Genomic DNA, 8592 nt, shown 5'->3' on the forward strand with positions numbered 1-8592 from the left:
TCTTCCTAGCACCTACCAACCACCAGTAGCTTCTCAGGAAGGGGAGGGGCATGGAATTATCTATCCCATCTATACTGGGAGTTTAGCTGTCTTGATCTTGAAGATGGTGTGGAGAAAACCACAGGAGCTGTGTGTTCACAAATGTAAAGGCGTGGCCCGTCAGAAACCAGCATTTACAGCTCTCCTCCCAGCCCTCCAGCTCTCTGTACCTCCTGGATGTCCTTAAAGGTTTTGTTGTTGTTTTTATGAACTATGTTTAGCTGGACATCATAGCCCATATATGTAATTCTAGCACTCAAGGTGCACAGTAGAAAGATTACTGCCACTTTGAGGCCAGCCTGGCCTGAAGAGTGGGTTACAGATCCTGTGTCAAAAAGAAAAAGAGAAAAGAAAGTTTAAATCTTAAGAAGGAAGAAGGAAGGGACAGAGGGAAAGAGGGAGAGAAAGCAATGTTTAGAGCTGGGCGTGGTGCACTAGGGTATACCTACAATCCTAGTACTCAGGTGCCTAAGGCAAGAGGATCCCTGCTAGCCCAAGGCCAGCCTTGGTTGGCTACATTACTGAGTTCAAGGCCAGGCTGATCTAGATAATGACTCCAGTCTTTTTTTGAGAGGGTAGAGAACTGGTTTTTCGAAATACTATGCCCAGCCCCAGCTTCTTGTGTGTGTGTGTGTGAGTTCCTTTTAAGATTTATTTATTTATTACTTATATAATATTTGGCCTGTATGTGAGCCAACAGACCAGCAGTCTTAGGGCATCAGATCTCATTATAAGAGCCACCATGTGATTGCTGGGAATTGAACTCAGGACCTTTGAAAGAGCAAACAGTGCTCTTAACTCTGAGCCATCTCTCCAGCCCCAATGAATCCAGTCTTAAAACCAAAGCCAAACAAAGCAAAAACAAGAAAATTCAAGTTCATCGTAAAGCAAACCACAAAGATGGAAGTACGAGGCAAAGCAGCAAGCAGCCCAGGTCCTCTCAAACCCTGTCCTGGGTTCAACAAGCGCACACCTATTTAGATTTCTATTGACATCAATGCAGTAAAAAGCGTAGAGCAGTGGTTCTCAACTAGATATTTGCCATCACAATTCATAACAGTAGCAAAGTTACAGTTACAAAGACTTTTATGGTTGGGGGGTCACTGCGACATTAGGAACTCTACTAAAGCATCGCAGCATGAGGAAGGTTGAGACTCACTGCCTTAGTTAGAGCTCAGCCGTTTGGTTTCGGTCTCCACAGATCTGCCTGTTGTCCCCCCAGCTCTCTGGGTCTCATCATTTTATGGAGGCTGCAGGAGTCAGCCTGGCTTCCATCAGCACACACGCAATAGCTTCCAGTCTTTGATAATGAACAAAGTAGCAATGAACATACATCCTGCTCACACATGCAAATATTTTGCCATTATACATCATACATGTTCGAGTTAGAATTTAGCAGGTTAAAATTTGCATGCATTTATTAAAGTGTTGCTTTATCTTAAGAGAAATCTGAATTAATCTCTTCTCCCATCATTGCTGGGCAAGAGCAGCCTATATGCCCTTTTCAATACAGAGCCAGCAGATATTTTTAACTTTTGCCAATCTACTAGGCAGAAATAAATACAAACTTTTTTTTTTATCTAGCTGTTAACTGTGTGCCAATGTTTCTCCATGAACACTCTGTTGATGGTCGCTTTTATTTAGTTTTACTTTTATATTGTTTATATTTTCAATTATACTTATAATATCAGTGTTGTTACTAATGAAATCAGTCCCTTGATAAAGGCATGCCATTTGACTTTGTTCTGGTCTGTTCCGCCATACGTATATTTCCCTCTGTAGATATTCAGTTTTCTAGGTCCTTCCTTGCTGTAACATTACAAATGGCATCTTGGCTAGTCACACCTAGTTCGCAGCCCTGGCTCTCTCCGACCATGACACTGCCTCGGCTTTCCTACTAGCTTTTTCTTGAATCTCAAAAGAAAATTCTCAGTCCTGTTCCAGCCCTGCCCATCCTCCCACCAAGAAAACTGGTATTTTTCTTTTTCCTTTGCCTTTCCTGTCTTTTAGTGTTCAAAGTGGGTTCCGACTATGTAGTTCACATTGCCCTCAAATGTGGGTGATTCCCCAGCCTCGTCGGCGTCCAAACAGCGGGTATAAATAAGGGAATGGTGAGATCACGAAACTAGACTGCTCACGAGGTGGGAAGAAATTTGATTCTGGTAAGTTCAAAAGTACCATGGCTACCTCTCAGGGGGCAGAGAGAAGAGCAAAAATGGTGCAAGAGTCTTTCAAGTGATACTGGGCGATGTGGTGGTGGGAGGGGGGTGAGTTAGCTGGAACAGCCTGGGAATGAACCATACTGGGGCTTTGATCTGTTGAAGACTTGTTTAAATTAACAGATAATTATCTGGCCTTTCAAGAAGTGGGGGGTAGGGGAGCTGTAGGTGGCAGATAAGAAAGTAATGGCCTCAGGCCATGGTGGCACACACCTGTAATCTCAATGCCTGGGGATGTAAGGCAGACAGATCTCTGTGAGTTCGAGGCCAGCCCAGTTTACAATGTGAGTCCAGGAGAGCCAAGGCTACACAGAGAAACCCTGTCTAGAAAAAACAAACAAACAATACTGGCTTCTCCTGACCAACAGAAAGGCATGTGACAAGGTTTCTGAGGCGTGCTAATTTTGAGTAGCAATCTTTCTGTTTACCAGTCAGAGTGCAGCGTGAACTGAGCCCAAAGGACACCCACAGTACTGTCAGTGGCACTGCTGTTCTCGGGGTTGCAATGACAGGTTTGTGCCACCATTCAGAAACAACATTTTCCTAACACATTTCTCAATCTTCTAAAACTTGAGTCCCCGGCCCCCATGCACACCGCCAGTTTCATAACCAGGAAAAAAAATCTCATGTCCTTCTAAGACTTTGACGGGGTGTGTCCTACCTAACTACTAATTATTTTGTCCTCTGTATGACCTCACTGGGAAAAAATTTTTTTCAAACTCTTACATTTCTAACATGAAAGTTTATGTGTTTTTCATTCTTCCCCGAAATGATAGTGACTGGTCTTTAATTTTCTTTTCTAGATGCTCTCAAGAACCTCATATGCACACTGCCTCAATCTTACCTGTAATGTACCCTAATGTATCCAAAAAAGAATTTCTTTATCCAAAATGACACCAGAAAACAAACCCTGACCTCAAGGGAAGAAGGAGAGGCAGCCATCATGAGTAATACATTCCTCTTGAGGGAAGACTCCAAACCTGCGAATCTGCAACAAAATCTCTCAAAGACTACCCTGAGAAGCCCGAGTTTGAAAGGCACGCATGCGCAGCCTTTTGACATAGACACAGGACATCACCGACTACCAAATCCACACTCACACAAACCATACAAGAAAAAGCTTGGACTTTAAGTTAAGCTTGAAGTTGTCTGTTGGGCAGTGTTCAAGGCATGTCGAAGAACATGCAATTTCACCAGTGTTCTCTAATCATTTATGCTCGATTTGTGTTTCCTATGTTGACTCACCTGTCTCAGGAGTTAATCAGCTCCTGCTCAACACCAGCAGGAAGCTTCTGACCAATCTCTTCCCACTTAACGATTGGCCCCGCGATCTGCATGCATTGCTCACGCTGGCCTGCGGCACTGTCAAAGCTTCTTCCGTTTATCTCAAGGGGCAAGACGATCGCTCCTTCGGTCACGTGACTTCTGGATGTGACAGGTGATATTTCCACGCCGATTCATCATGTCAGTAAAAATGTCATTTCCTGGTGATATCTTTCTCTTTTAGTTATAAAGAGCACTTGCTGCTCTGCAAAAGGCCATGGCTTGGGGACAAACCTGCAATTCATTAATCTGAACACTGTCCCCATGGCTCTGCATCTGTGCCATGGACAACAGCTTTGCTTTAGGAAACCCGATCATCTCGTGATCTCTTTGGCAATATATTACTTACAAAGTGCTTCTGTGGACAACCGATGACACCGCTGGCAGTGCACGTTCCAGAGGTGATGACAATGGGGACAAACACGGCCAGTTTGCATGTGCACAGGTGATGATAGCAGCTACATCACAGCAGCTGCATGCTTGACCCTGACAAGGAACCAGTCATAAGACAACCTCCATTTTTTAAAATGCATAACAAAAAGTATGTATACATTCCAGAACTGATGGATGGGCTCCATTCTTTCCTGTGTGTGGCTTCCGGCTCTTGACCATGATAATCAACAACACAACAGAAGCAGACCCTCGGTAGGCCCAACTCCCTCTACTCAGTGAGTGTCACCCCTGCAAAGAGCACAGAGATGGGGTGCTTGGGTCAGAGGTATGCTGGGAACAGTCTCTGAGGCACTGAAGAAACAAGAAACTCCCCCTCGGGCCAAAAAATGTCTACTAGGTAATCATGACAGCCAGAGAAAATCCCCCAATTGGATGCGGGCACTATGGGCAAACAATTTTGGTCCTACTGTGCACCTCTCACATCTGTCCACTTCCTACAAGGACAATCAAATGTTGTTTGATGCAAAAACACTTACAGTGTTTTCTTTGAAACAACAGAGGGCTACAGCGATCAAGGAGATGGAGACAGCCAATTAATGTTGTAAACAAAATTGCCCCTTGGAACATCCAAGTCACTTAATATGCTCAATTGCTTTCCAAGCACGTGTTCTGGGGAACTAGTATGCTGATTATCAATAATTATAATCTACTCATTAAGAAAAGTCCCTAAGGGCTGCTACGACAGAACACTTCATTGCCAAGTTTAAGCTACTCTGTGTACTTGAAAATAATGAAGCTACTGTCCTTTTAAAAATTATCTCATTTAGGCTTTCACTCATTTATGCTTGTCTGCAATGGCTGCAAATGAAACAGACAGTGCTAAATTACATGGCAGCATTCTCCAAGGTCCACAGCAGCTTCGCTCTGAGGTCTACATGCCAGCTTTGCCATGAGGGAGGGCAGGAGGGAGGCTCAGGGAAAATTTAGATCTGAAAACACATCCCCTGAAGTCCACTCCCATTTTTCTTAAACATTTAAGTTTCAAAGAACTTGTTTTTCCAAAGAGTCTTGAGACTCCTTAGACATTTACTAAGTGGCGACGCTAGAATTTACAGGAAACCACCTTAAATCCTTCAAGGCCAATATAAACAATACACGCGGATTGAGAACTTAATCTTGGCAAGTACTCACCAGATTGAGTTCTTTATCTCCAGTCTTGGTTAGGTCCTCTCGGTTACCAGAAACACACAGAGAAACTCAAGGACAGCTACAGGGAAGCCACGGGAACACCAGGAACTGTCACAGAGCTCTGAGGACAGGGACGCTGGCAGCTGACCTCATAGAAACCAGAAGTGGATCCATTCAACTCCAGTCTCCACAAATCCCATGAACCTATGACAGGAACATGCAACTGTATACTCTGATACACTCAGGAACATGCAACTGTATACTCTGATACACTCAGGAACATGCAACTGTATACTCTGATACACTCAGGAACATGCAACTGTATACTCTGATACACTCAGGAACATGCAACTGTATACTCTGATACACTCAGGAACATGCAACTGTATACTCTGATACACTCTGGAGCTATAAGCCACTCAGGAGAGGTCAAGGCAACAAGACCTCCTGGGTTCAGGAGATCAAGGTCAGCCTGAGAAACATGGCAAAAACTCTCTCCTGTCTCAAGGAAAGAAGGAAGAGAGGAAGGGAGGGAGGCAGGAGAGATGAAGGATGAACCTTTCCCCGAGGTCCTTTCTCTTTGCATCTATTCATTTGCTCTCAACTGCAAGAAACAGAGCCCAATCCAAAGAGCTGTCAACAGTACGGGCATTGTCTCACAGAAGTGAAAACGCAGATGGAGGATGGCTTTCAGGACCAACCGCTCTGCCTTATACTATGCCCACTTTATCCTAAGGCGGATTCTTCTGAATTTGGATGGAGAGCCTTGAATTATGGGAAAGTAGGCTTGTACAATCCCTCACTGCCACCATCAATAGAGAAATACTACTCAGAAGCCTGTATCTCACTATGCCATTGCCCTGAATAAGGTGCATGCTGTCTTTAAAGTAACCCCATAGGCTAACAGGTTTTGGTCTCCTGTTCTAGTCCATAACAATGGATATATGGCTGCCAAATTGGTTTAGACTGCTAATGGCAACCCCCTCGAATGAAGTCAGGTGTCGGGGTAGGGACTGGAACAGACAGGCATGTCCTATTATTTGAGCTCCAGTTAGTGGGTATAGATTTTAAAGCCATATGGGAAATCATTTGGTTTGATTGATTGGTTAGTTAGGTTTTTTGAAACAGGGTCTCATTTAACCCAAGCTGGCCACAAACTCAATATGAGATGAGGTTGGCCTTGAATTCCTGATCTTCCTACCTCAGCCTCCCAAGTGCTGGATACTGGAATGCACCACCACACCTCGAAAATAGAGAATCAATGGTATTATGGATCTACTAGTTTTGAAAAGCCTACTAGATACACAAATGAAGACTTCATGTAAGTCACGTGCTATATGAACTAGGAGCTCAGGGGGGTGGGGGATGGGGCAGCTAAAGTTACAGCTTTTTTGCTTGTTTGTTTTGTTTTGTTTTGTTTTTTGAGACAGGGTCTCTCTGTGTTAGCCTTGGCTGTCCTGGAGTCACTTTGTAGGCCAAGCTGGCCTCGAACTCACATCAATCCACATGCCTCTGCCTCCCAAGTGCTGGGATTAAAGGTGGCCACCAGCACGCCCAGCCTAAAGTTAGAGCTTTAAGGACCATCAGTCTATAACTCAAACCAAGGGGGCGGTGGGGAGAAACCTACTACAGAAAGGAAAAAGAGGTAAGACTCCAATGTTCAACGGAGAGCACTTCGGCACCTAAAGATAAAGCTTAGAGAAGCTGGGAAAGGGAGCCAACAAAGAGCAGCGAGGAAAGCAAGAGAACTAGAAACGTGCTGCTCTAGAAGCCAGAGCCAGATGTTTCTCTGTCGATGCACCAGATGTCCTGTGAACAGTGTATAAAAGGCCGTGCAGTGATATGGGGAGTAGAATTTACCAAGACGTGAAAAGACAGAGAACTTATTGAAATACACTGCGAGCAACAGTGGGCAAGTTCCCAGCATGGGGTTGTGCCACTGAGGTCGGGATTATAGCATCTTCTCATCACACCACAGATGCGCTGGTTGGCTTTAGTGATCACCTCCAAACAGTCTAGAATCATCTAGAAGAGTCTCCACTCAGTGAAGGCCTGCTGTCTAGTTCAGCTTAGCCTGTGTGAAGGGAAATATGGTAACTGTGTTAACTGGTGCGTCAGGATCTGCCCACTGTGGGCAGTACCATTCCTTGTGCTTGGGGCAATGGACTGTTTCAGAATAGAGAAAATGAGCTGAGCCGAAAGCTCGCATGCATTTGTTCTCTCTGCTGTGAGCTGTGGCTGTCACCAGCTGCATCAGGTACCTGCAGGGAACAAGTACAGACAGATGTCCTGGTTGACATGGTAAAGGAACAGGAAATTCCCATCTGGGGGTTTCTACTTTGACAGGAAGAGGCAAGGTGGTCGGCTGAGAAATACAGAGTTCTGAAGACAAGGCAGGCGAGGGTGAAAAACAGCAGCCTCCAGGGCTGGAAAATAAGACAAGGAAACTATATGAAGCTAACTCTGCAGTGCTGAGTGTCCATTGGAGGGCTGTGATCATCAGCTCAGGAGTGAAATGGTTTTCAGCCATTCAAACACAGACATAGGGCTGAAGTTGTTCCAATATAACATGAAGGAAGCAGAACAGGAAAAAAAAAAGTCAAGGGCACTGGCAAGATAGTACCCATGTTATACCAATCCAACTAGGCTGAATAAGAAGAGGACCCTGAGGGCAGGTGACACTTAACGTAGACCCTCGTGTCCAAGCAATGGCTACTGTCTATCAAAACTCAGTCTCGCCAGGCGTGGTGGCACATACCTTTAATCCCAGCACTCTGGAGGCAGAGGCAGGTGGACTGCTATGAGTTCAAGGCCAGCCAAGGCTACACAGAGAAACCCTGTCTATAAAAACAAAAACAACAACAAAAATACCCTCACTCTCCCTCCTTCTGAATACAAGAAAAGGCAGCACATGGCTAGCCAGTCACCAAACAGTTCTCCAGACTCTCTTGCTTAGTTGTGTACATTTGGCCTGGTACAACAGGATGTGTGTGGAAGGGATTGTCAGTCACCCATGAACAGGGGCCCATGACCAAGCAGAGCCCTCTCCACACTCTCACCACTGCCCCAACTCAATGTAGGATGATGCCATGGGGGACAACAAAGAAACCAGATGCAAGGCTTTTGGGTGCTGGAATAGCTGTGTGTGGCAAAACCACTTACCAGCCAAACATCCGCTTGGTCAGAAACGGGGCTCTTACAGTGTGAGTACAAAATGTCCCTGGCATCCATGATGCCAGTCTTGGGAGGCTGTGGAACCTTTTGCCTCTGAGGCTTACCTGGCAGGTGGAGGGCCATGAAGATGGATTATATATAGCTGGCCATTTCCTACCTCAAGTGCCTCCCAGTTGGCAGCCAAAATGAGAGTGAATTAAGCATCTCCTCCAGCCCCAGGAACATCGCTCCTTCTTCACCGTGTAACCGTGAACTA

The sequence above is a fragment of the Acomys minous genome (genome assembly GCF_964271855.1).
Source record: "Acomys minous genome assembly, chromosome: 2".
NCBI classification, from domain to species: Eukaryota; Metazoa; Chordata; class Mammalia; order Rodentia; family Muridae; genus Acomys; species Acomys minous.